This window comes from Trachypithecus francoisi, unplaced genomic scaffold, assembly GCF_009764315.1.
Source record: "Trachypithecus francoisi isolate TF-2019V2 unplaced genomic scaffold, Tfra_2.0 Lachesis_group2, whole genome shotgun sequence".
Taxonomy (NCBI): Eukaryota; Metazoa; Chordata; class Mammalia; order Primates; family Cercopithecidae; genus Trachypithecus; species Trachypithecus francoisi.
In genome coordinates this window covers 170,754,617-170,780,181 of record NW_022681465.1, presented here as the reverse complement: position 1 = coordinate 170,780,181, position 25,565 = coordinate 170,754,617, and the positions used below count along the sequence as shown (strand labels likewise).

The 25,565-nt window shown below is 35.4% G+C and overlaps 1 pseudogene; it reads right to left on the bottom strand.

Moving 5' to 3' along the window:
• Positions 1–3,779: 3,779 nt before the first annotated feature.
• Positions 3,780–25,565, bottom strand: part of LOC117066132 — a 35,132-nt pseudogene continuing 13,346 nt past the window's right edge.

Here is a 25,565-nt window from a genome sequence, read left to right as displayed (position 1 = left end):
TATTTATAATATATATATAAAGGGAAGTATCACAGTTTAAATACACACCTTTATTTTTCTACCCATGCTCCACCACGTACATCATTGATGGGCTACACTGATGTTATCAAATGAATTATAGGCAAGGGAAATATAACAAAATACTCTTTCTTTACCTGTCTCTCGATTCAATTATGAAACTTCCAACTCCAAACCTCAAAAATTGCTCCAAATCATCTTTATTTGTCAAGTCCTGTACAAACCATGCTCAACAATAAGTTCTCCACACCCCATTTTCCACCCTCAATAATACTCACTGGAAAAATAATCCCTTAAAAATTCTGACTACTCTACTCAATTGTTTGCTTCTTTATGAATTCTTAGCCTTGGCAAGTAAATCTTTATTTTGATAACCATAGAAAGTCTAAGGTAAATCCTATTAACCATAAATAGAGATGAATCATTTTCTCCCTTGTTCTGCCACAGTACATTTTATCTTTGGGAATATTTTCTTTAAAAATCTTTATGTAAAGTTTTTTTCCCTTATAAAATATAATTGAAAAATTAAGTCTGTCAAAAATGATCGCTGTCATGAATTTTAACATTTAATAATGAGAAAATGGAAACATACACACAAAAAGAAAATATGCACAGCAAATTATGCCTAATGGTATTTAAGCTGAATATTTTTATGAAAATCTTATCATGCCTTGAGACAAGTCCATATTCTGAGTACCCAATTGAGTTTTTATAATTATACGTACAATTTAAACTACTATGTTAAACTACAAACTTTAAGCACCTATTGTTTCTGCTAACCTATAACATACTCTTAATGTTTGCCCTCTCTTAAACATAGTTTTAATACTAAAAGTAATAACCTCTCAATCTCCCCTATCTTTCTCTTTCCACACTTCCATCTCTCAAGTGAGTTTGGCTTTTTTGTGGGGGGCGGGGGGGGGGGGCAGGAATCATAGAATATTGGAAATATAGGACAAGAGGAAAAAAGTCAAAAGAAAGGTAATAATTAAATGACATCCGCTGTAAAATTATATAAGAATATGCTGCCTCCCTTTGTCACAAATATTTCACAAAGTCACAAAATCCATCTTTACACAGATCATGTTTGCAGCTCAGTTGGATGTAAGTAGGAATTAGCTACAGCTCAGTAAACACTTTGTCACGGACCTCAGGATTACACACATGTGAATCTAAATGATACTGGAGGCACAGAAACAGGCTCTTACCTCTGCTTTTTGCACGTACATTTTTATTCTAGTTCTTTCTACAGACGGGTTTCTTCTGCACACCATTGCATTTGGTGTACAGTATCAGTTTGAAGCTCCTGAAATTATCAGTTATGGTTATACAAAATGCTGACACTCTCTATCTCTCCTTCTCTTTGTGTGTGTGTATGTGGGTAACATATATCATAGACACATTTACACACCCACCATGGGAAAAAAGTCTAACTGGCTTACTTGGGTCAGGTGCACAATTTTGGATAAAATACTTATAATTAGATGACTAAGATGACTTAGTAAAAGCATAGCTTCTGTGGGTCTTCTCTAGACCTGTGAGTCTAGAGAAGACTTTACTATGATGTAAGTTTATCTAAAAGACAAAATGGAAAATTGAAAGTCTAAACAAAATTGTTAAATGTCTATTAAGTCAAGAATAAAAGCTTGTTTAAGAAAATCCATGTGCTTAGCAATATTAGTCTTGACATCCAACAAAGATTAATAAGTGAAAAGAATCATTAACTATTTTTAATACTGTTATAGGACCAATAGGTTTGTATTCCCGCTGTACAGTAACATATCGACACACTGAGATGGCATGGTTTGCAGAGAGTTTAATGATTACAGAGTGCTGAAATAGGAGATGCAAGGGGACCCTCAAATCCATCTCCCTCAGGAGTCCTGAAGCGGAATTTTTAAGGGAATCATGGAGGGCCAGCGGATGGAAAATTTGAGTCATCAATTGGTCAGGGCAAGGGGGATACAATCATCAGGATGTGGAAACCACATTATTTGGTGAGTCAGCTCCTTGGGGGTCCTTCAGATCAGCTGGTGTTAGTGGGGTGTGTTAGACTAGCTGGTGTCAGTATGCAGGAGTTGAAAGAGTATCTCAAAGGGAAAACATCAAATAGTGTTCACGTTTTTATTACAGAATAGTTAAGGGAACTGTAATTTAAGGTCTATGTGATTCTAGGACAATAGGCAACAGACATCTCAGACGAAGTAGACCAGAGAGCAAGTCAACCTTATGATTAATGATGAATGTGCTGCAAGCTTGGTTTATTTTTGTTTCTCCCCTTGCCTTCTTCACTGATTAATTTTATAAAGTGTATAGGAACAGTTTCAATACTATATTTCTTTGGCCTAGAAACAGCAGATTCTTTGTCTCCTATCATCTAACAGATAATATGGGCTGAGACCAATTCAGAAAGATTCCCAATTTCAAATAATAAATTTTTCATTGTCCCAAAGCAATTAAGTAGCAATTATAATGTGAAGTATTATTTAAAATCTGTAAACTTTACTTCACTGATATCACATTCAATTATAATTCTTTCATAGTCAAAACTTAATTGTACAATATCTGGAAATTGCAAAAGTTCAAAAGTTAGTACTACTATTTTTTGAATATCTGGCTAAATATTTTAGACTGAACTAAGATGTCTGCATTCTTTCAAGGTCAGTGAAAAGACACTGAAAAAAGAACACAACAGGGTGACTATAGTCTATAATAACTGTACATTTTCAAATAATTTAAATAATATAATTGAATTGTTTGCAACTCAACGAATAAACGCTTGAGGGGATGGATACCCCATTCTTCATGATGTTATTATTTCACATTACACACCTGTATCAGAACATTTCATGCACTCCATAAACATATATATCTACTATGTACCCCCAAATTTTAATTAAATAAAAATTAATTTTAATAATAAATTTAATTATTTAATTAATAATTAAAGCAAGTCGACCTTATGATTAATGATGAATGTGCTGCAAGCTTGGGTTATTTTTGTTTCTCCCCTTCCCTTCTTCACTAATTTCATAAAGTGCATAGGAATAGTTTCAATACTATATTTCTTTGGCCTAGAATACATACTAGGCCAAATACTATATATTACAATATTTACAATATATACAATAATATATATTAATAACAGTTATTTTTCCCTATTTAGGGTAAAAAAACACAGGAAGGAATCCAAGCAAATGTACAATTGTTACAGAAATAATCATAATGAAGCATTGAAATATTGAAAGTAGATATTAATAACAATAATTCGATCATTAATTGGACAAAACTAATAAACAAATTGGTCCTATAATTTCCACCTACAGTTTAAAGAATCTGTCATTCAAATGCCTAACACATTTTATATTATTTCTGTTAAAAAGTCAAACGTTAATGTAAACATTCATTAGTTTGAGTGTGTGGTGAAGTAGCTTGAATTTAGTAATAGTTATTTTAAAAGATACGCAATACAATGAAAAAACCTGAAGGGATCTCAGGAAGGGTGGTATTTTACCATCTATTGATCACATTAATAGACACAGAATGGCACAGAATCTAAGTGAATAGAAAAACTAAGACAAACTGTTACACTTTGGGAAATTTAAGGGTTTTTCCTTCTTGTTTTTGTTTTTTACTTTTAAAATAGTTTTAATTTATGTGCAAATACTAAACAGTGTTCTACCTATAAATTCTATTTTCCAAAACAATTAGGAGCTTTTTAAAAAAGAAAACCACACAATTAATTTTAAAATATACTGGAATTCCTCTGCTTCCAGATCATTGCTAAGCTAGAAAAATGAAAATTTTTCTACCAGGAATCACAAGTTAGAACTGAGTATTCTTCAAAGCAGAAATTATAGAGTTTAGTGCCATTTCAGGCAAATATTATTCAGCTCTCATCTCCGACATCCACAGTTACCTATAAAAACGATTAAACCAGGTCAAAAATAGTCCAGCATAATTAGGCTTCATCAAACAAGGCTATTATTTTCTTCTAAGATGCTAATACACTAAAACAGGAAACACTGAAATCAAAATAAATTTGAGAATTTATTTGAGAATACCTGTCTTACAGATAGTTAGTTCCTTATTATATTCCCCTTCTATAACACTAATAAAGGAAATATTTTACTGCAAAGGATATTTCATTTTATATATCACTTGCCATGAATTTTTTTCATTAGTTATTATATAAATGCCTCCTGCTGCCATTATCCAAATAATGTGACCATTTTATGTCCACAATTCATTTCTGTATTTACAAACAGAATTTTCATGATTTACACAAGTACATCTATCAGTGAAGGTTTAGCACTAAGAAGCAAGCTAACATTCATAATATCTGATGTCTTACAGACAGCAATGTAGGAGAAATGTTTTTAATCACCTTTTAAGGGACCACATTTTAAAAAATAAATAATTTAGAAGCTGTAAGTCTCCAAAGGATGTTTTCAAGTGTACATGCAGAAATGTGAAGTTTTTTAAGAAACATCTTCCATGTCCACATCCTGCTGTAATTGCTGTACCATTTTCTCTTACAGCTGCTTTCCTTTGCCTGCAAGAGGCGCTTGGATAAGATGGATGTTTTGCTTGACATTTTTGATCTCCTGAACTTTCTGTAGCTCTTTATTTTTCTTCAATCTGTTCATTATAAATTTAGCTTGACGTTTCTGTTTGATCTCTTCATTATATCAGTAGTTTTATTCCATAGCGCTTGCTGGTACTTTGTAGGTTCATGTTTACGTTTTTCAAAATCAAATGAATTATTCACTGTAAGCTCTTTACCAGTTTCTTTCTGGAATGCTTTGGTCCACCTGAACTTGCAAGGATTGTGTTTCTTTTTGAAGTTTTTATGACATTTGTATTTACAAAATCTGAACACCTTGCAATCATTGCAAACAAACATCATGCAGTGGCCAGGGTTCAGGGTACATGGGCCCTGTACAAAAATCACATTCCCAGATAGGCACGTTGAACCTGTGTGGTTCCCACCAACCAAATACCAAGCTTAAGTGGAAGTTGAAATTTAAGTGTTGAGTTTACATTACAACCAACAATTCTTCATCCTTGGATATATTAAAAGGATCTAGAATCTAGCTATTAATAATATCATTTTTAAAAAATCAAATAATTTTGCAATATTCTCTTCTTTCATATGGGTATATGTGTATATAAAACTTAATACATTTATGCAATAAAGATCTTTTATTAAGAAATGTACAAATGTTTATATATTTATATTAAATATATATTATTTTTATATTCATATTAATATATATTATTTATATATTCATATTAAATATATATTATTTATATATTTAACTTCATACATCATTTGATAATGCTTACAGAGACACATATCCTATATTATAACAGGGTACTTATTTCAATCCAAAATATTTAGATGGTGAATAGAATATAGTTCATTACCATTATTTACTTTTTCACACATTTATGAAGCTAAAGAAATTTCTAGAAACATAGACCATAGTTGGGTAGATGGATGGATAGATGAATGAATAGATGTGCATAGTACTTGGCACCATTCCAAAGTGTTTTGTCTTAGCTTAAAGGAAAAGAAAAAAATACAGATAGAGGCAGATTTTAATTTTTAAAGAAATAGTTGGAAATAAATGAATATGAAGGAAGTTTACATCAAAGATATTTGACACTATCTAAATACAAAATGCAGGGCTAATGAAGCAACATTCTTTGATATAGAAGACTATTCCCTCCTACTCATTACTGTTTTTTTCATCTGTGTTCTGGTTTTTGATTTCTAGTATAACTAAGGAATTAAATTTCTAGTTGTATTTAATTTTAATCCAAACAGCCCCCTGTGGCTAAATAGTTACAGTATTGACCAGGTAACCTATATTCTGCCCCAAAGCAAACTACCCAAACAACATGGAATATTCTGTCTAGAAAGGGCCCACTCTATTTCTAGAAAGATGTCCAGGCCTGGTTTCTTGCTTCCTTTCCAGCATTAGATCACTTTTTTAACCTGTTGTTTTCTTCTCTTGGCATTATTCCTTAATGAAAAACAGTGAATTATGTATATAAATTTATAGCAGCTTAAACGGAAAGAGAAGTTATTTATAATGTGTGACCATGCTTCCTGAAATGATTTCTAACCTTTACATTTGGAGAACAAGCTAAGAGATGGCATTTGCAAAGGTTTCCTAGGATGTAACTAACATTAACTACTTAAGATTTGCTCTGCGCCCTATTAATAAAAAGTGACTTTTCTCTTATTTGCTGCAAGGAAAAATTGGTCTTACTTGCAATATAAATCAAAAAGCTGGTCTCAAATCTGTGTCTTGTGATCTCACCCCTCAAAAATAAACAGTCCCTCACACTGAGTCTCTCTTGTGACACCGGGAGGTGGAACCAGCCACACATGGTCTCCTGTTCTCATATGCTGCTTGGGTTAATACTAAGGTTCAGTATTTGCTGCCACAGAGGCTAAAAAGGAGAAAGACATAACCATTTGATTCTCTGCTCCTAAATGTGCTTTTCCACCATGGCATCTTCTTTCTTGTCACCCTGCCCACTGTTACCTAGCCCATAGAGTCACCAGAAAACTTGTCTGGAATGTGAGAGAACTGAAGAACATAAATGGTAGATGGGCAGGTTCAATTCTATAGAGAGTTGTGCATTCTTCATTCACCTGTTGTTTGGTATTTGGAAGGCAATACACAACACAACTGTTCCTTGCGCAGGCTATGGAGTCAGACAGAAGTGTCCTCATATCTCAGCTTAAATAGATACTATGACCTTTGGCAAGTTATTGAACTTGAAGCTCATTGTGTCTATATTTTCTCAACAGTAAAATGGAGATATTAAAAGCTGCTTCAGAGAATAATTATTAGGACAATTTAAATAATACGTATGAATTTGTTACCCTGTCTGTGGCATAGAGTCTCCAAATGACAGCTATAATAATTTTTAAAAGGACAAAATAAGTGTAGGTATAACTCAATAACAATGATCTTAGGAAGTGTTCATTACCCAGCTGTATATCCCTGCTGAAATCCCTATGTTGAATTCTGCTCTTTATTAAAATTGCAAGCCAATTATGGGGGCATTTCATATGTCAGTTGTTTAATTTTGAAAAATGAATGTTACCTTTGTAAAACCATCTGGTCAAGAATTTATATTACATTACACTTAACACAGAGACTTCCATTGTACTTAGAATGTCTTCATCAAGTTGATTAAAAAGATGTAAGGCTTAGGGAAATTTACATCTGATATTCAATTACCAGATTTTTCTTTTTACAAATAGGAACTCTATGTGTTTAAGGCTTACAACATGATGTTTTGATATATAATTTATACATTATGAAATTATTGTCATAATCAAGCTGATTAATGTATCTATCAACTCAGATACCATTTTCTTTTCTTCTCTCTTTTTCTGTGTGGTAACAACACTTAAGGTTTATCCTCTCAGAAAATTTTAAATATACAACACACTATTGTTAACCATAACCACCATCCTCTATATTAGAGCTACATAACTCCCTCATCTTGTGTAACTGTAGAATCACCATTAGCAAAAAGACAAAGATAAGTGCTGGTAACGATGTGCAGGAAAGAAAAACTTATATGCTGTTGATGGAAATGTAAATTGGTATAGCCATTATGGAAAACAGCCTGGAGATTTCCCCAAAAGTAAAAAATAGAAATAACATATGATCCAGCAATCCCTCCTCTGGGTATATATATAAAGGAAATAAAATCTTCATTTCAAAGAGATATCTGCACCCCCATGTTCACTGCAACATTATCCACAATAGCCAAGTTATGAAAACAACCTGAATGTTCATTGACAGAGGAATGGTAATAATCACACACACACACACACACACACACACACAATATTATTTATCCTTTGAAAAGAATGAATTTCTGTCATTTGCAACAATATGGATGTATCTTGAGGACATAACACTAAGTAAAATAAGGCAGACACAGAAAAACAAATACTTTATGATCTCACAAGTATGTGCTAAAGCAAAATCCCACACCAAAAGAGAGGGAAAGGAAGGCAGCTATGCAGGCAGTTAGGGTAGATCCTTGGTAGAATTCTTTCCAACAAACAGCAGCCTGAAAAACCAAGCTGCAAGCACAGATAAGGAAGCAAAGTCTACCATAAAAAGACCTCTGTCCATTCAGTATGATATTGACTGTGAGTTTGTCATAAACATCTCTTACTCTTTTGAGATATGTTCCACCAATACCTCGCCTATTGATAGTTTTTAGCATGAAGAGGTGTTGAATTTTATTGAAGACCTTTTCTGCATCTATTGAGATAATCATGAGGTTTTTGTCATTGGTACCATTTATGTGATGGATTACATTTATTGATTTGTGTATGTTGAACCAGCCTTGCATCCCAAGGATGAAGCTGACTTGATCATGGTGGATAAGCTTTTTATGTCTGCTGGATTTGGTTTGCCAGTATTTTATTGAGGATTTTCGCATCAATGTTCATCAAGGATATTGGCCTGAATTTTTCTTTTATTTTTGTTGTTGTATCTTTGCCAGGTTTTGGTATTAGGATTATACTGGCCTCATAAAATGATTAGGGAGGATCCCCTCTTTTTCTCTTGTTTAGAATACTTTCAGAAGGAATGGTACCAGGTCTTCTTTATACCTCTAGTAGAATTCGGCTGTGAATCCGTCTGATCCGAGGCTTTTTTTGGTTGGTAGGCTATTAATTACTGCCACAATTTCAGAAGCATTCCCTTTGAAAACTGGCACAAGACAAGGATGCCCTCTTTCACCACTCCTATTCAAGGTAGTATTGGAAGTTCTGGCCACAGCAATCAGGCAAGAGAAAGAAATAACGGATATTCAAATAGGAAGAGAGAAAGTCAAATTATCTCTGTTTGCACATCACATGATTGTATATTTAGAAAATCCTATCATTTCAGCACAAAATCTCCGTAAGCTGATGAGCAGCTTCAGCAATGTCTCAGGATAAAAAATCAATGTGCAAAAATCACAAGCATTCCTATAAACCAATAATAGACAAAACAGAGAGCCAAATCATGAGTGAACTCCCATTCACAATTCCTTCAAAGAGAATAAAATACCTGGGGATGCAACTTACAAGGGATGTGAAGGACCTCTTCAAGGAGAACTACAAACCACTGCTCAAGAAAATAAGAAAGCACAAAAGCAAATGGAAAAACATTCCATGCTCATGGATAGGAAGAATCAATGTCATGAAAATGGCCATATGGCCCAAAGTAATTTATAGATTAAATGCTATCCCCATCAAACTACCACTGACTTTCTTCACAGAATTAGAAAAATCTACTTTAAATTTCATATGGAACCAAAGAAGAGCCTGTATAGCCAAGAGAATCCTAAGCAAAAAGAATAAAGCTGGAGGCATCACACTACCTTACTTCAAACTATACAACAAGGCTACAGTAACCAAAACAGCATGGTACTGGTACCAAAACAGATACATAGACCAACGGAACAGAACAGAGGCTTCAGAAATAACACCACACATCTACAACCATCTGATCTTTGACTAACCTGACAAAAACAAGCAATGGGGGAAAGGATTCCCTATTTAATAAACTGTGTTGGGAAAACAGGCTAGCCATATGCAGAAAACTGAAACTGGATCCCTTCCTTATACCTTATACAAAAATTAACTCAAGGTGGGCTGAAGACTTACATGTAAGACCTAAAACTATAAAAACCCTAGAATAAAACCTAGGCAATACTATTCAGGACATAGGCATGGGCAGAGACTTCATGAATAAAACACCAAAAGCAATGGCAACAAAAGCAAACATTTGACAAATGGGATCTAATTAAACTAAAGAACTTCTAAACAGCAAAAGAAACTATCATCAGAGTGAACAGGCAACCTACAGAATCGAAGAAAATTTTTGTAATCTACCCATCTGACAAAGGGCTAATATCCAGAATCTACAAAGAATTTAAATTTACAAGAAAAAAAACCAACAAACAACCCCATCAGAAAGTGGGCGAAGGATATGAACAGACACTTCTCAAAAGAAGACATTTATGTGGCCAACAAACACATGAAAAAAAACTCATAATCACTGGTCATTAGAGAAATGCAAATCAAAACCACAATGAGAGTCCATATCATACCAGTTAGAACAACGATCATTAAAAGTCAGGAAACAACGGATGCTAGAGAAGATGTGGAGAAAAAGGAACACTTTTACACTGTTGATGGGAGTGTAAATTAGTTCAACCATTGTGAAAGACAGTATGGCGACTCCTCAAGGATCTAGAACTAGAAATACCATTTGACCCAGCATTCCCATTACTGGGTATATATCCAAAGGATTATAAACCATTCTACTACAAAGACACATGCACACGTATGTTTACTGCAACACTGTTCACAATAGCAAAGACTTGGAACCAACCCAAATGCCCATCAGTGATAGACTGGATTAAGAAAATGTGGCACATATACACCATGGATACTATGGAGCCATATAAAAAGGATGACTTCATGTCCTTTGCAGGACATGGATGAAACTGGAAACTATCATTCTCAGCAAACTAACACAGGAACAGAAAACCAAATACCGCATGTTCTCACTCATAAGTCGAGTTGAACAGTGAGAACATATGGGCACAGGGAAGGGAACATCACACACCAGGGCCTGACAGGGGGTGGGTACTAGAGGAGGGATAGCATTAGGAGAAATGCCTAATGTAGATGACGGGTTAATGGGTGCAGTGAACCATCACGGCACGTGTATACCTATGTAACAAACTTGCATGTTCTGCATATGTAACCCAGAACTTAAAGTATAATAATAATAATAATAATAATACCTTTGTCTTTTCTGCAACCAGTGAGTTCTGTCCATACACAGCGGGCTTCTGTGAGCACATTCGTCTCCTTTTTGGGCATACTCAGATAAGGGAACTTACACAGGGGACTTCCTTAAGACATGCTTGCAGCTGCACAGATCAGAGGATTTACACAAACCAAACATGTCCACAGTGGTAAATTCCATCTGCTGATACATGTGTAGTAAGGGAAATAAAACAATGGAGTAACTCAGGATAAGGACCCACATGCTCACTAGAGGGGCAGTGTGGAGTTGCTGTAAATTACTGCTTTATGCAAATAAAATACCCAGTCCTAACTGGTTTTTTCACCTTATGCAAATGAAACACTCCACCCCATTCACTTTTGCATAAAAGTCTTTGTACTCAACTGTGAAATGCCGACCTTCCTTGGGCCCCTCCCCACAGTGGAGAGCTTTTCTCTCTCACTTATTAAACTTTCACTCAAACTCACCCTCGGTGACCATGCCCCTTATTCTTCTTGGTCGTGAGACAAAGAACTTCGGGTAATACCTCAGACAAGAAGACTACTTCGCTAATATCTCCCCAACTTCACTAATTCTTTGTACCACTACTTCTAGGATTTCCCTTGCTGATGAAGCATTGGCATGTATCAGTCATTAATCTGTCATTCCTTCTTTTTTTGAAATCAATGTCCAAGTCTTATAAATTTCACAACATTGATATGTTAAATATCTATTTCCATACCTACTGCCTTACTACAGATTCTTAATATCTCGTACTAATGATATTCTCATAGTTTCCTAAGAGGCCTTGCTCTGTCTCCATTTATAAGCTCTCTAAAGTTCTCAAGTGATCTTTTTATAATGCAACCCGATCATACCACTCCTTTTTCTGGAGGTCTGCAGTGATTTCCATTGTTTAGATTATAAAGCTAAACCTTTAACCATGGTATACAAAACTATTCGTGTTCTGTCCCTGGCTTTCTTTCCAGTCTCAGGTCTACTTCCTGTGCCTTGTTTTCTCACACTATTTTTTAGCCTTGCAAAACTGCCTAAAGAAAGATACCCCAACACCACTTGCTACTTTTGGATACACAGCAACAGAAACCCACTGAAAGCACTCTAATGTGTATTTTGAATTGAATGCTCATCCTGATCATAGAATAGTGTAGATGGCCAAGCTGAAAATGGAAGACAATTGTGACAAAGGTATTAATAGGTCATAGAATCTGATATTGGAAGTACAATTCACGCCGTGAAGAGTAAACTCTGAATTAGAAAGTCTTTATGAAGTTGGCAAATTTATACATGGTCTCTAATTTCCGTCTGAGTCTGCTCCATTTTTTTTTTTTTAATTTTGTTGACATGATTTCTCTATTCATCTCATCTTGCACATGGAACAACATGATCACCATCCAGAGTATACAATGTCCTCTCAGCTCCAGGGCCAACTGATGATTCTACGTCATTGATTCTACGTCAATGGGCTACAATCTAGCCCATTTCCTCACTACCTGGCAAAACTTTAACTCTATAGTCAAACCACGTGTTGATTGTCTCACATCTTTGTTTCTCCACTTAATTACCAATATCTTCCTTTATACACAAAAATACGTGAGCATTATTTCTCTGTGTGTGGTAGGGGCAGGGGATGGTGAGGTAGTGGGGAATTTAGCAGTTTAAGCTAGAAGTGACAGGTGGGTAGGACAGGCATGTGACTAAAATCCAGTACATACACAAAGCCCCTGTGCTTTCATCTGAAATATGCTCTTCTCCTCCTTGTCTGCTGGTGATAACCATCCACTTTTCAAAACACTGTACATTTCCAGAGAACAAGGATTTTGTCATGCTCGTTACTATATCTCTAGCCTGGAAAATATCATGCAATCTTTAAAGAGTTGTTGAATTAATGAACAAATACATTCTTTTTATTTTCCTATAAGGTCATCCCTACCAAAAAATGGCCACTCCTTCCTTTATACCCCATTAGAACACCCTTTATGCATACCTTTATTAGAAACTGAAATACTGATGTACTTATTTGATTCCATCACTTTACTAGACTGTGAGCTCCTTGAGGAAACACCTTGAGAAACTATGATGTACTAATTTCTAACGTTTCTAATCCAATGTAGATGGTGAAAAAAAAAAATGCCTGTTGAATCAATGACTGAGTAAATGGGCAACATTAACAAGCCCTTCACATTCAGAGTCTTTTTGTTCCTTTTTTTAAAAGAGTACTATTGTATGTAAGGTTTCAGGAAGCAGAAACAAGTAAAGCAGCACAAATTTTGTCACTGTGAAGAACATGCCTTACCCTGCAAGCAAAAGTATTTTTCAGTGCATTCCCGTTCCTTTCTCTGCTGGCCGTCCACTGGAGAAACTGGTGTTCAACACACCCTGTCTCTGAAGAACACCAGAGAACTTTGGCAAAGATCCTGACATAAGACTTTGACTGATTTGTTCCAAAGACACAATTATAAAACAAGTCTCCATGGAGTATACTACTTGGCTCTGTTTTAATATCCTTTAATCACAACACATATAATTATTTTGCTTGGAGATCACCTAAAGACTATGCCCAAAACAGTCAGATATATTGTACTTTCATCTCCTTAATGAACTTTGCTATACTTTGTCTTTTCTAGTAAATTACAAATGAGTCACAGTTTGGAAATAATTCTAAAAGAAAGCACTTTCCAAGCATGGAAGTGGTAAATATAAACTTCAGTGTATGACCATCTGTCAGAGTCAATTCCCTTCAGGGATTTCTTCCTGAATTATTTGTTTCTATAGCCAATGTAAAGCAAAATTCAAAGAGTGAACTTTGAATAGTAGCAAATTCTTCATATATTTACCAATTTGTTTCTAACACTAATTAATTTTCTTCAATATATAAATAATTTTTTTTTTTTCTCTATGAAACAAACAAGAAAGTGAAATTTTCTATGTTCCATTCTCTGGAAGTAATCCTAATGAACATTAATTTTTTTTTCAATAACTTGCTTTTAAAAGCATATAGGGTTGCTTATCATTTTTAGGTTTGTCTAATTTTATTAGGGTTGCCTCAAAGTTTTAAATAAATTTGGTTGAGTAAAACAGGCATCACTAATTTGCTTATGTTGATGCAGGGTCATTTTAAACATGCAATATAGACAAGCATTTTCTACGATAACCTTGAATAATTACAATGACAGCATTTTTTGCCCTCTTCTGCTCTCTCATATGACAGTGAAGTGGCTAATTGCTCTGCAACGTAGCCTATTACAGCCACAGTTAATTAACTGCAATAATTATCTATGGGACTTTTTTGTACAATTAGAAAGTTTCAAATATAACAAATAAAATTTGCTTCCCCTTTTGAGGTGTGCAGCTGTATTATATTCAGCAAACATACATTGTTATTTATGGTAAGTACACTCAATTATGATTATCCTCTAGTACCATGAAAGTGAGATAGGAATCCACTTGGGGACAAGTTACTAAAAGTTTTCTTTGAAACAATAGTCACACTCAATATGTTTTTCTTTTGAAAGCGGTGGATATGGCTGGGCATGGTGGCTCACGTCTGTAGTACCAGCACTTTGGGAGGCCAAGGCAGGCAGATCATGAGGTCGAGAGATCAAGACCATCCTGGCCAACATGGTGAAACCTCGTCTCTACTAAAAATACAAAAATTAGCTGGGTGTGGTGGTGGGTACCCGAAATCCCAGCTACTCGGGAGGCTGAGGCAGGAGAATTGCTTGAACCTAGGAGGTGGAGGTTGCAGTGAGCCGAGATTGCCCCACTGTACTCCATCCAAGTGACAGAGTAAGACTCCGTCTCAAAAAAGAAAAAGAAAAAAAAAGTAGTGGATACTTATAATCATTATAAAACTCAGGGTGTAAACAAAAAATAGCCTGGAGCAGGCAGAAGGATAATTCAGCTGCTCCTTTTTCATTTTAAATGAATCCTAGAGAGAATCAGTGTGGTTGAAGCCATGCCCCACAACTGCCTACAGCAACTCCGTGCCCCCCACTCCTCCCTATGCCCCAACACAAAGCTGAAATCCCCTCATTTCACCAGGCTCTTGGGCTCTTTCTAATTTGTTAAGTGTTGGATGAAAGAAAAAAAAAAACTTCAAGAGAGATAATTAAGTAAGGTCTTAGGAAAAAGAGTCATCACAATGGAATGAGAGTTTGTCTCACTTTTTTGGATAGAATAATGAACTCAATGAGTAGGAAAACCTGTTTCTGGCTAAAATGATAGAGATGTGAATGACAGCAATAGAACAGGCGAGAACTATGGGGTGAGAAAATCTAATGATGCAATTTTTAGAGAAGATATTGTCCTCTCAGAACCCCAACACCCAGCTACCCGCTAGTTTACTGAATTTAGTGAAAAGTTATTTAAAATGGGGAGAAAAGGCAAGATACTGGAACCTTACTTGGAGCTCACCTAAAGAATATAATAGTCTCAAAACAATCAGATACATTGTACTTTCATCTCTTTAATGAACTTTACTATTCCAGTAAATTACAAATGAGTCACAGTTTGGAAATAATTCTAGAAGAAAGTTAATGATTTCTTTTCAGGGATACATATCTTACGTACTTTTTAAATCTCATGCTGTTTGAAGAGCAAAAATTTACTAAGAAATGTTACATTAAAAATTAGCCAAAAATTATAAACTAAGCAGTTTACTAAATTATATGGATAGTCTTTTTCCCTAACAGTAAGAACTTTTTAAAAAGCATCTTTTAGCATTAGCCTATAGATAATCCTTGGGAGGATATAGGTTGAATTATGCTATAGATTAAAAGTATTAGAATCATAGGATCAATGTAAAGTATTAGGCATAGGAAGATATACAAATGGCCAACAAACACATGAAAAAATTTTCAGTGTCATTAGACATTAGAAAAATGCAAATCAAAACCACAGAATTTCCCATACTAGGATAGCTATAATAAAAATAAAACATCTTTAATAGAAAATAACAAGTGTTGATGATAATGTAGAGAAATTAGAACTGTAACACATTGCTAATGGGAATGTAAAATGATTTAGCCACTGTAGAAAACAGTTTGATTGTTCCTTAATAAGTTAAATGGAGAATTACCATATCACCTAGTAATTCCATTCCTAGATATACCCAAAAGAATAAAAAACAAATGTCTAAACAAATACTTGTCCACAAATGTTCAGAGCAGGACTGTTCACAATAGCCAAAAAGAAAGAAAAACTGAAAATTTCATCAACTAATGAATGAATAAACAAAATGTGGTATCACCAAACAATGGAATATGTTCAGTCATAAAAAGAATAAAGTACTAGTATATGCTACTGATACGGGAGGTAGAAAGAAATTATTTAGGCAGATAGTGAGGGCAAAAGAGTCCTCAGCAAAGCTTCCCTTTGAACAAAAAGTAGCCCCCAAAAGCATTTCTTTTCTAATGAAGAGCAGCCTGAAAAATGGAGCTGCAAATATAAACCAGCAAGCTAGAAGCTTGCATGGGATAATCCTGGCAGCTGCACCAATAGAAAAGGGCTATCTCAGGGCCAGGCATATCCAACATAGAGGCTACATCTTCCCTTTGTGTCACCATGTGTACAGGAACAAAGAAATGGGCAACACGGCAAAGCTCAGGCAGGGAACCTGCCTGCATAATAAAAGATGAGGGTGGAGGCTACCAGAGATTTGCACCCTAGGCAAATAACACACCTGGTGGTCTAACCAGTTTTTCATGCCCTATGTAAATCAGACAGTGCCTCCTCACCAGCTCATCAATAAGATCCCCTGAATTTCACCAAGGATTCAGCAACCCATTTTTCTGAGTCCCCTCTCTGTAGCAGAGAGCTATTTTCTTTCTTTCACCTATTAAACTTCCAGTCTCAACCTCACTCTTTATGTGTCCACATCCTTGTTCTCCATGGCCGTGAAACAAGCCTCAGGTGTTACTCCAGACAATGAAGCCATTTCAGTACCACATGAGTGAATCTGAAAACATGATACTAGTTAAATAAGTTAGACACAGAAAGTCACATATTGCATGATTTTGTCTATATGAAACATCCAAATAGGTGAATCTATGTAGATAATAAGCAGGTTAGTGGTGGTAGGGGCTGGGTGGAGAAGAAAATAAGGAATAGCTGCCTGGGGTCCAGGGTTTCCTTTATGGTTGATGAAAATATTCTGAAGCTAGACAGAGGTGATAGCTGCACAACACTGAATTTACTATATGCCACTGAATTGCATACTTTAAAATGGTTAAAATGAGAAATGCTATGTTATATGTATTTTATTACCCAAGAAAAGTATTAGAAAAAGGAATAGAATTGAGGAAAATAGTTGCCTTCAAATGAAAGTTAATGTCTCAAAAAAAAAAAAATCATTGATTTTGATTTTGTAGTCCATAGCACTTGCTAAGAACACGCCACTTAGGAAGCTTACTGATGCTTCTCATAAAGCCCAACATCACACTTCTCATTGGTGCCCTTTCAACCTCCAGACCAAGTGCTTGAATCAGTGCAAGTCATGTCAGTTTTATGGCACTTGACAGAGTAGTTTATTTTTATTTTGATATATGTTATAAAAAATGGACTTTGTTAAAAACTTATTTTTACTTTAATGTATTCATTAAAAAATGGTGCTTTGTGTTATCAAGAAATATCATCTCCTTAAGCTACTTTAACAGAAGATTGAAAATGATGATCCCCATAAGTCTCTGCTCATGACTCCTGTTCTTCGTCTTTCAGAGACTAAATGTTATAATGAAGGTTTTTAGTTATTTTTGTTTGCTTGTTTTAGTCAATGATCTCATGTATGAGGCTTAATGTCAACCTTAGCGCCTTGACATGTTCAGTAATTATCTTAAAATAACACTCACTGTAGGCCGAGCACGGTGGCTCACATCTGTAATTCCAGCACTTTGGGAGGCCGAGGCAGGCGGATTACGAGGTCAGGAGATCGAGACCACCCTGGCTATCATAGTGAAACCCCGTCTCTACTGAAAATACAAAAAAAAATTAGCCGGGCGTGGTGGTGGGCTCCTGTAGTCCCAGCTACTCAGGAGGCTGAGGCAGGAGAATCGCTTGAACCCAGGAGGCGGAGCTTGCAGTGAGCCAAGATCACGCCACTGCACTCGGTGACGCTGCAGTGACACTCACTGCACTAGGTGACAGAGTGAGACTTCGTCTCAAAACAGAAACAAAGAACACTCATTGTAAAATTGTCTATCAACTTTAAAAGGAAAACAAAGCATTTTATTGATATTTGTGGATATATTGGCCATATGAAATAATTTGTTTACTCATGGTAGACCACACTACCTTGCAGTCCCAAGCTGCCATGATGCTTGTATTTAGAACTTGAGATGAATTGTTAGTTTGAGAAGCAAAGGTTTCTAGTCACCAAAAATTCATAGTGAAAGAAACCAAATGCAGAGCTCTCACTATCTACATGCCAATCTGAGTGTCTGTACAGCAGGTTAAAGTTTAACCATTCACAGAAGTTTAGGCAAAAGGAAGAAAGTAAAAGGAAAAATAATTTTCCTGCTGCCCCACAAAACAGAATCTAACTATCAAAAACAATACAATTCAGATGGTTCACACTGCACAGGAAAAAAATGGCATTTACAATATGACCTCTATGTGAATGTAGTGAGACAGAGTGAAGAAAAACAAAGAGCTGACCATTACAAGTACAAAAATTAAGGTTCAGAAGAGGAGTTAAGTTTTGGCTGGAAGGATTTGAGAAAGTGGGATTAGACTTCGGCTTTATAGTATGGTTAAGAACAGACTTTGTGAAGTGTCAGACATCATATGCCAAAACCCAGGTGTCAGAATGAAAGCAGTATGTAAGGCCAATACTAAAGAGCCAAATCTGACTGAACTCAGGAGGCCGTGTTGGGATATAGTAAAAGATAATAAAGTGAGAAATGCAAGATGGGCCAGAGAATAAAGTTCCTTAGATGCCTAGGAGGAGTTTGGGTTTATACAAAGGAAAATGGGAAAACAGTGATTTTCTTTGAGCTTGCCTGCTGCTGAAATTCTCAGACGAGGAAGATGGCTTGGTTTCAGTATGCTGTATGAAGAGAAAAAAATCTAGTTAAGGAAACCATCTGGAAGTTGTTAGAGTGAGTTAACTATGCAATGATGAAGAGCAAAAATGGGGAAGGGATGTGGAAGTAGAGAAGGTACAGATTCAAGAGCCATTTCAAACAAACAATAGGATGTTCTCACAGGACAGGTAGAAGGCAGAGAAGGCAGCTGAGGTGGCTAGCCTGGATTTCTGAGAGGAAGCAATGGGGAGGGTAGGAAAGTGAGGTTAATTTTGTTGATGTTAGGCTTGAGGCAATATTAAGTCATCTAATTAGATGACACATCAGGAAAAAAATACTATCTTTACCACTAAACTCAGTGTATTTCAAATGTAAAACAAGATAATATATATGAGCATATTTTCCCAGTTATATAAATGTAGGGTATGTAAAAAAGATATCTTGTTTTTCCTTGAATAATAATTATAACATGAGAAGGCTGAGATTTGAGGAGGCCCAAGGCTGGATAGAATAGCGCATATCTCCTTGATGGAACTAAAACCTCAAGCATGCATTAATTTACTTGGTAATGTGGTTAGATCAAGAGCAATAGGATAATAATGTTCAGAGAAAGTTCAAGAAAGAACTAATGCTGGAATTTCAACAGGGGATTTAGATTTGCATACCTGAGTAAAGGTTGTGTTTTCTTTGTCATAGAAGTTGAATTTCACTGGCATCAAATTCAATATTTAGACCTAATGGGCAATTCAACATACTGCCACTTTTTAACTGTTACTGCTGTAACACACAGAAACATGAAGACATATACACAGAAGCAAAATAAAAAAGAATTAGATGGCCAGTGGTGTTATGGTGTGGAAATCAATGGTTTTACCGTATTTTCAATCACCCTTATGAAACTAAAATCATGGTTTTATTAAGAGATTTGTCTGTTTGTAGTTTGTTTATGTGAAGTGACCAGCCAGGGTGCTATGAGATCTGTTTCTTTGCAATTCAATAGTATCTGATGAGAGAAAATGACTCTGTTGATTTGCCTAGTGAAAAGGTAAAGGAAGCTGATTGTCCTTAGCTTTGATAAGTAAATTAAAACAGCTAAATTCTGGAGAGACTGAAATGATGCCTTGAGTGAATTAATGGCTAAGACAATCAATAGGCTATAACTTTCTTGTTGGTAACAAGATTTAATTTAAAGCTTATGGCGGCTGGGCGCAGTGGCTCAAGCCTGTAATCCCAGCACTTTGGGAGGCCGAGACGGGCGGATCACGAGGTCAGGAGATCGAGACCATCCTGGCTAATGCGGTGAAACCCCGTCTCTACTAAAAATACGAAGAAAAACTAGCCGGGCGAGGTGGCGGGTGCCTGTAGTCCCAGCTACACGGGAGGCTGATGCAGGAGAATGGCGTGAACCCGGGAGGCGGAGTTGGCAGTGAGCTGAGATCCGGTCACTGCACTCCAGCCTGGACAGAGCAAGACTCCTTCTCAAAAAAAAAAAAAAAGCTTATGGCTGTTAGAATTCTGTTAGAATTCCTCTAACAGATGTTTTTTCCTGAAAAAAAGTTTGTTTCAGATTTGTCTTTTCTCATTATTTAGCACTCACAACCAATATAGTTGTGCTTATTCTGATTATTACCGTTTTTAAAGTACCTGATCAAGTCACAGAAATGAGATCTTTGGAATGTTACCCAGAAATTGTACCCACATTCTGTTTGTAATACATTCAGTAATGAGCATGTATTACCTTTAGGGCAGCAATAAAAATAAGTGCCATTATTGACATGGCAATATAATGGTATCACAATTCAAAAATACAGTAACATTTAAATGAATTAAGTCTTCTATAGCAAGATAAAGAAATAAAATGCTGATGTAAATACATAAGAAAGAAAACTATAGGGACATTTTTTATGCTAAGTAAAATACCATCAGGAAAATATCATAGATTGTAAAACATTTGACTTTTGTGTAAACTCTTAACAAATTTCTCAGTTTTTCTTGCCCCAGACAGAATTTGTTTTCTTTTTTTCCTCACCCAATATTATGTATGTGTGTGTATCGCCTCAAAAACCTTACTGAAGATTTCTGTTCCTCAATCAGCTCAGCATTCTGCTCCATTTAGCAGCTCTAAGGATTTGCAGAGGCCAAATCATGTCAAGCCAGAGCTAAATATCATAATTGACAAAGTGTGAATCAGCAGTTAATGACCTTCGGTAGAAAATGTGCTTTTTTGAAACGTTAAACCCTAATTGTATATATTTACTAAACATCTTAAATGCTCAAAGATCCAATGCTTATCTTTTTCAGCTTATGATTTTTGCTCATTCTTAATAATATGAAGTAGAGGTCTTTTTGTGTTTGTTACTCATAATAACGAAATAGAATGCCAGCCCCTTGAAGTCAGGGAATTTGTCTCACTTGTTCCATTATAAACCCAGCACTTCAAAAGTGCCTAGTGCATTAGCAATCATTATTATTATTAATAGTTAAATGGAGATGCTTATATAAAGATACAAACAATTGTTGAATATGACAAAGCTAAAAGTTATGTCTTTCACCTGGGAACATATCCTAATTTACTGTATTTGACTAATGTTGGATTTTATGCCTGAGTCTACATAGGCTGGATCACATTAAAAAAAAAAAATTATCAGAGAGTACTAGCTAATAACTAAAAATGAAAAAAAGAAAACAATATAAAGCAGTCAACAACATACACAAACATTTATTTACAAACAGTCCACCTCTGGATCTTGATCTCATCTCCAGAGATATAGAGGGATATCTTGACCTTGTAATAGAAAAGTTGTACTGAACACTTGTTAAACATGACAAGAAAGATTTTATTCAAGACAAGTGCAATAGGAGTCAAGGCTATGGCCGTAGGGTAGAGGGCCTGTCTGAAACAAAAGGTAGGAGGACTTTTAAATGCTGGGTTGAGCTAATGGAAAAGTACTAGAGGACTTTGATGTGGAGGAGTGGGGAGTTGGCTAATGTGATTAGGTCATCTGTATTTGCTAATTGGCTCCTACCCTTCCACAGAGGCTAGAAGACAGTGGCCTAATCTTTCTTGATTATCTTCCTAAGAGATGGCCTCAAGGTCTTTGAGAAATGCACTCCAGAGTTGTAACACTGGCAAGAGGCCAGGGGAAGATTTACATCTCAAAGAGTCAGAGAAAGAATTTACAAAGGAAAACTTTCTTAGGTAAATGCCCTAAGAAAAGGAAGGTCAGCGACCTAAAGTCAAAATGCCTGTCTAAATTTTAATAGGGCTGAGAGGAATATGAAAGTTCCCCTGGTAATGCACTTAGAACTAATTCAGAATTGTAAAGCTAGAGAATAGCTGCAAAATTAAGGAATGACTTATGGGTCAGAGCATGCTCCCTGGGTGTCCCCTGTACAAAAATGGCTTCCTTGCAGCTATATTCACTGAAGTTAGATGAATAAAACATTATTTAAGCCATCAAGCAGTCTTTTAAAATCCAAATATTTTTAAGACCTATCACTCAAAAATCAGAAAAGTGATAAGGACTTCATCAACAGTATTGGGAATGAAAAACTAGTTTCCTAACAACTGACTTGGAGGTAATATAGAGAGGAGGTAACAGACTCCAAAGCCATGTTCAAATTTGGACTTCACTCCTTATTGTCTAAATTTCCTTGTACCAGTTATTGACACAATTTTCTGTTTTCTTATCTGTAGGAAACAGACAAACAAGTTTATTGGGCTGTTTAAGTAAATTAACATTATTCAGTACTTAAAAGTATAGTTACAGGGTTAGTTATTTCTATTAGTGTTTCAGAAATAGAAGAATTTTTTTTAAACTTTCAAAAAATAGATAAATAGAAACTTTAAAAAAGTATTTCAAGTTGAATTCTGATTTGCTGTTTTGTATTTGCTCTCTGGAAGCAAGCGTTACTTTCCCTGTCATAAATTTTCTAAATGTGCCCAATTAAAATAAATTCTTACTGAACTAAGAAGGATAATATATCTTCTGGCATTGATATTCGATGCTTTGATTCCTTACCAAAAATTAGCCAAAAAAAAAAAAAAAAAAAAAACATGTATTGCAACAGTATTTCCCACAGAAGCCCCAAATGTAACCATGTGATCATGAAACAAAGCATATGTGTAACTAGATGAACTTTCAACAATTTATAGTTCAGAGAAAATCTGTCTTCCTGTATTGCCCTGGCTAGAAGGTAAAGTAGTAAATTCTTTGTCAGGCAAATAAATAATGTAGCACAGAAACATAATACATCATTATAAGTCATATGAATAACTATGATTAAAACTTGCATGCAAACCTATTGCAGGAAATAAGGAAAAGAGATTTTGTAATCAAAAGTTGCAGTAACAGTCTTTTAAATTGTATAGATGGCATATATACCACAAGATGCAGATAATAATTGAATATTTTGTTCCTGAAATTATTTGTGAGAGTTTAATTCTACCTTGCTTGCAAACAGCATTTTATATTGAGAAAATCAATATTCGTATTTGACTTTGACTTAGAAATAAGAGATATTTTGTTTCTTCCCTGGAATATTAGCAAAGTTAGCAAGAGTATTATCAGAGAACTGTGTTTTACTTGTTTTATTTAAACTTATCTTGCTAAGTGATATATAAATACAATAACTTTTCATTTTAATTATAGATGTGATTTTTGTTTCATTTGCCAAAAAATAATATTAATTTTCATAAGGTCCATGGAGAAATACTTCTTCTGTATCAGAAACATTTGAAATTTATCATTATATATCAGCAATAGTTCTAACTTTTGGCTTAGAGAACCTGATTGAGCCTTGTGAATAATGATGATTATAATAATAATATCAAATGTTTGTATAGCTCACTATGGTGTTAAAAAAATTCACTTAAATTAAAGGTTGAATTGAGTAATGAACAATTCATGAGTTAGGCAGCCCCCAGTATCACAGCAGGTTCAAGGAGACTCCAGGGATGCCTCATGGTCAGAACAAATTTATAGACCAAAAAAAAGGGAACGAGGGGAGTCATATTGTAGAATTTTCTCCTTAGTTCAGCTGAAAATGGGGTCCTTGTCACATGCCCATGAAATATTAGACTTGCAGACACTCTGAAGGGTGAGGAAAATGGAATTTACTGAGAAAAAAGGGGGATAAAAGGGAAACAGACCCTCAGCAAAGTGAGTGCTGCTAGTATAGGCTTCCCGCCTCACAGACTGAATTCCAGGTTCCACTCTGGGACAGAAGAGGCCAGGCTCCTCCTTCCTGCAAATTCCTGAACGTCCCCAAACCCCATCCTGTTCTCCCAGTGCACAAGCTGGAGTTTCCCTAGGGACCCCTCCACACTTGGCTGTCTTAGTGACATATAGAAATCAAAAGTGAGGTATAGAAACAACTGGATTGGTTATAGCTCACCGTTGGCCTTAACTGAACACAGTCTGAACACTCAGCAGTGCATGAGTGGTTGAAGTACGGCTCGTGGGATTGGCCAAGACTCAGCTAGTGTTACAGGTACGTACTCTTAAGTTAGGTTTTCAATCTTGTCTATCTATTAAGTTAGGTTGCAGTTCATCCACAAGGACTCAAATATAGAAGTAGAGTCCTTTTCAGGCCATAGTTTGCTTTAACAATGGTTTTGAAAAGTATATTGATACCCATTACCATATATACACCAGCCTACAGTACTGTGAAATTGGTATTCTTAGATCCCTAATTTCGTTGACAAAGAAACTGAGATTCTAAGTGTAAATGACTTCCCTAAGATCATGGTAATAGTAACTAACTTCAGTAAAAGATTAGAACCTATATCTTAAATATTTTATATTTTCTGAAGGAAAAAAAGTTAAAGTTAGATGTCTAACACAAGATTTTGAAAATCCTGAAAATTATCATGCTCTCAAACACCTAAATATGACACAGAAACTATTAAAGATGTCCATTTTTAAATATAGATGGAGAAAAAAGGAAAAATCTCAAGAGGCTAGAAACAAAGCAGGCATGGAAATCACCGAATACAGCAACACCTGGAAACATTTGGTGATTTGTGGCAACAAAGAGCTTTTATTATAAAAAGCTAATGGAGAGTCTGAACACAGAAAATGCTTAAAGCTTGTGCCTCTGAAGAGATTCACCATTAGTGAAAACATAAGCTAGAAAAATAACAAAGCACTGCCAAAAGAAATAGCAACAAAATTTGTTGATCTCTGATTCGGTCATGGGTACAGTGATATAATCCCCCCTGAGACCTTTACCTTAAAGTAAGGCCACATGCAGGAATGACATTTAAATGGATTTAAATGGTTACTACTCACATGGTTTAAAAGTCTTAATTAATTAATTTAAACCAGCTTTCCTGGATTTGATAAGCTCCCAGGTACCTGGGGAAAGCCTACCTTCTCGTTGAAGGCATCATTGAATTACCACGTGGAACATCCCAATAAAACCATCAGATACAGTGAGTAAAATAACAGAAATAGAACTTCAGACTCTACAGATGTTGTAATTACCAGACACAAGCTATAACATTCAGCATGTTTAATGTTTTTAAGGATGTAAATGAAAAAAAAACCAACAACATGAGAAATTAATAAGAAATCACCAAAAGTGAATTAGAATATAAGAGGATAAAAACCTACAGAAACAAAAATACATACAATAGATGAATTAAAAAACAGAACAGTAACCAATGACA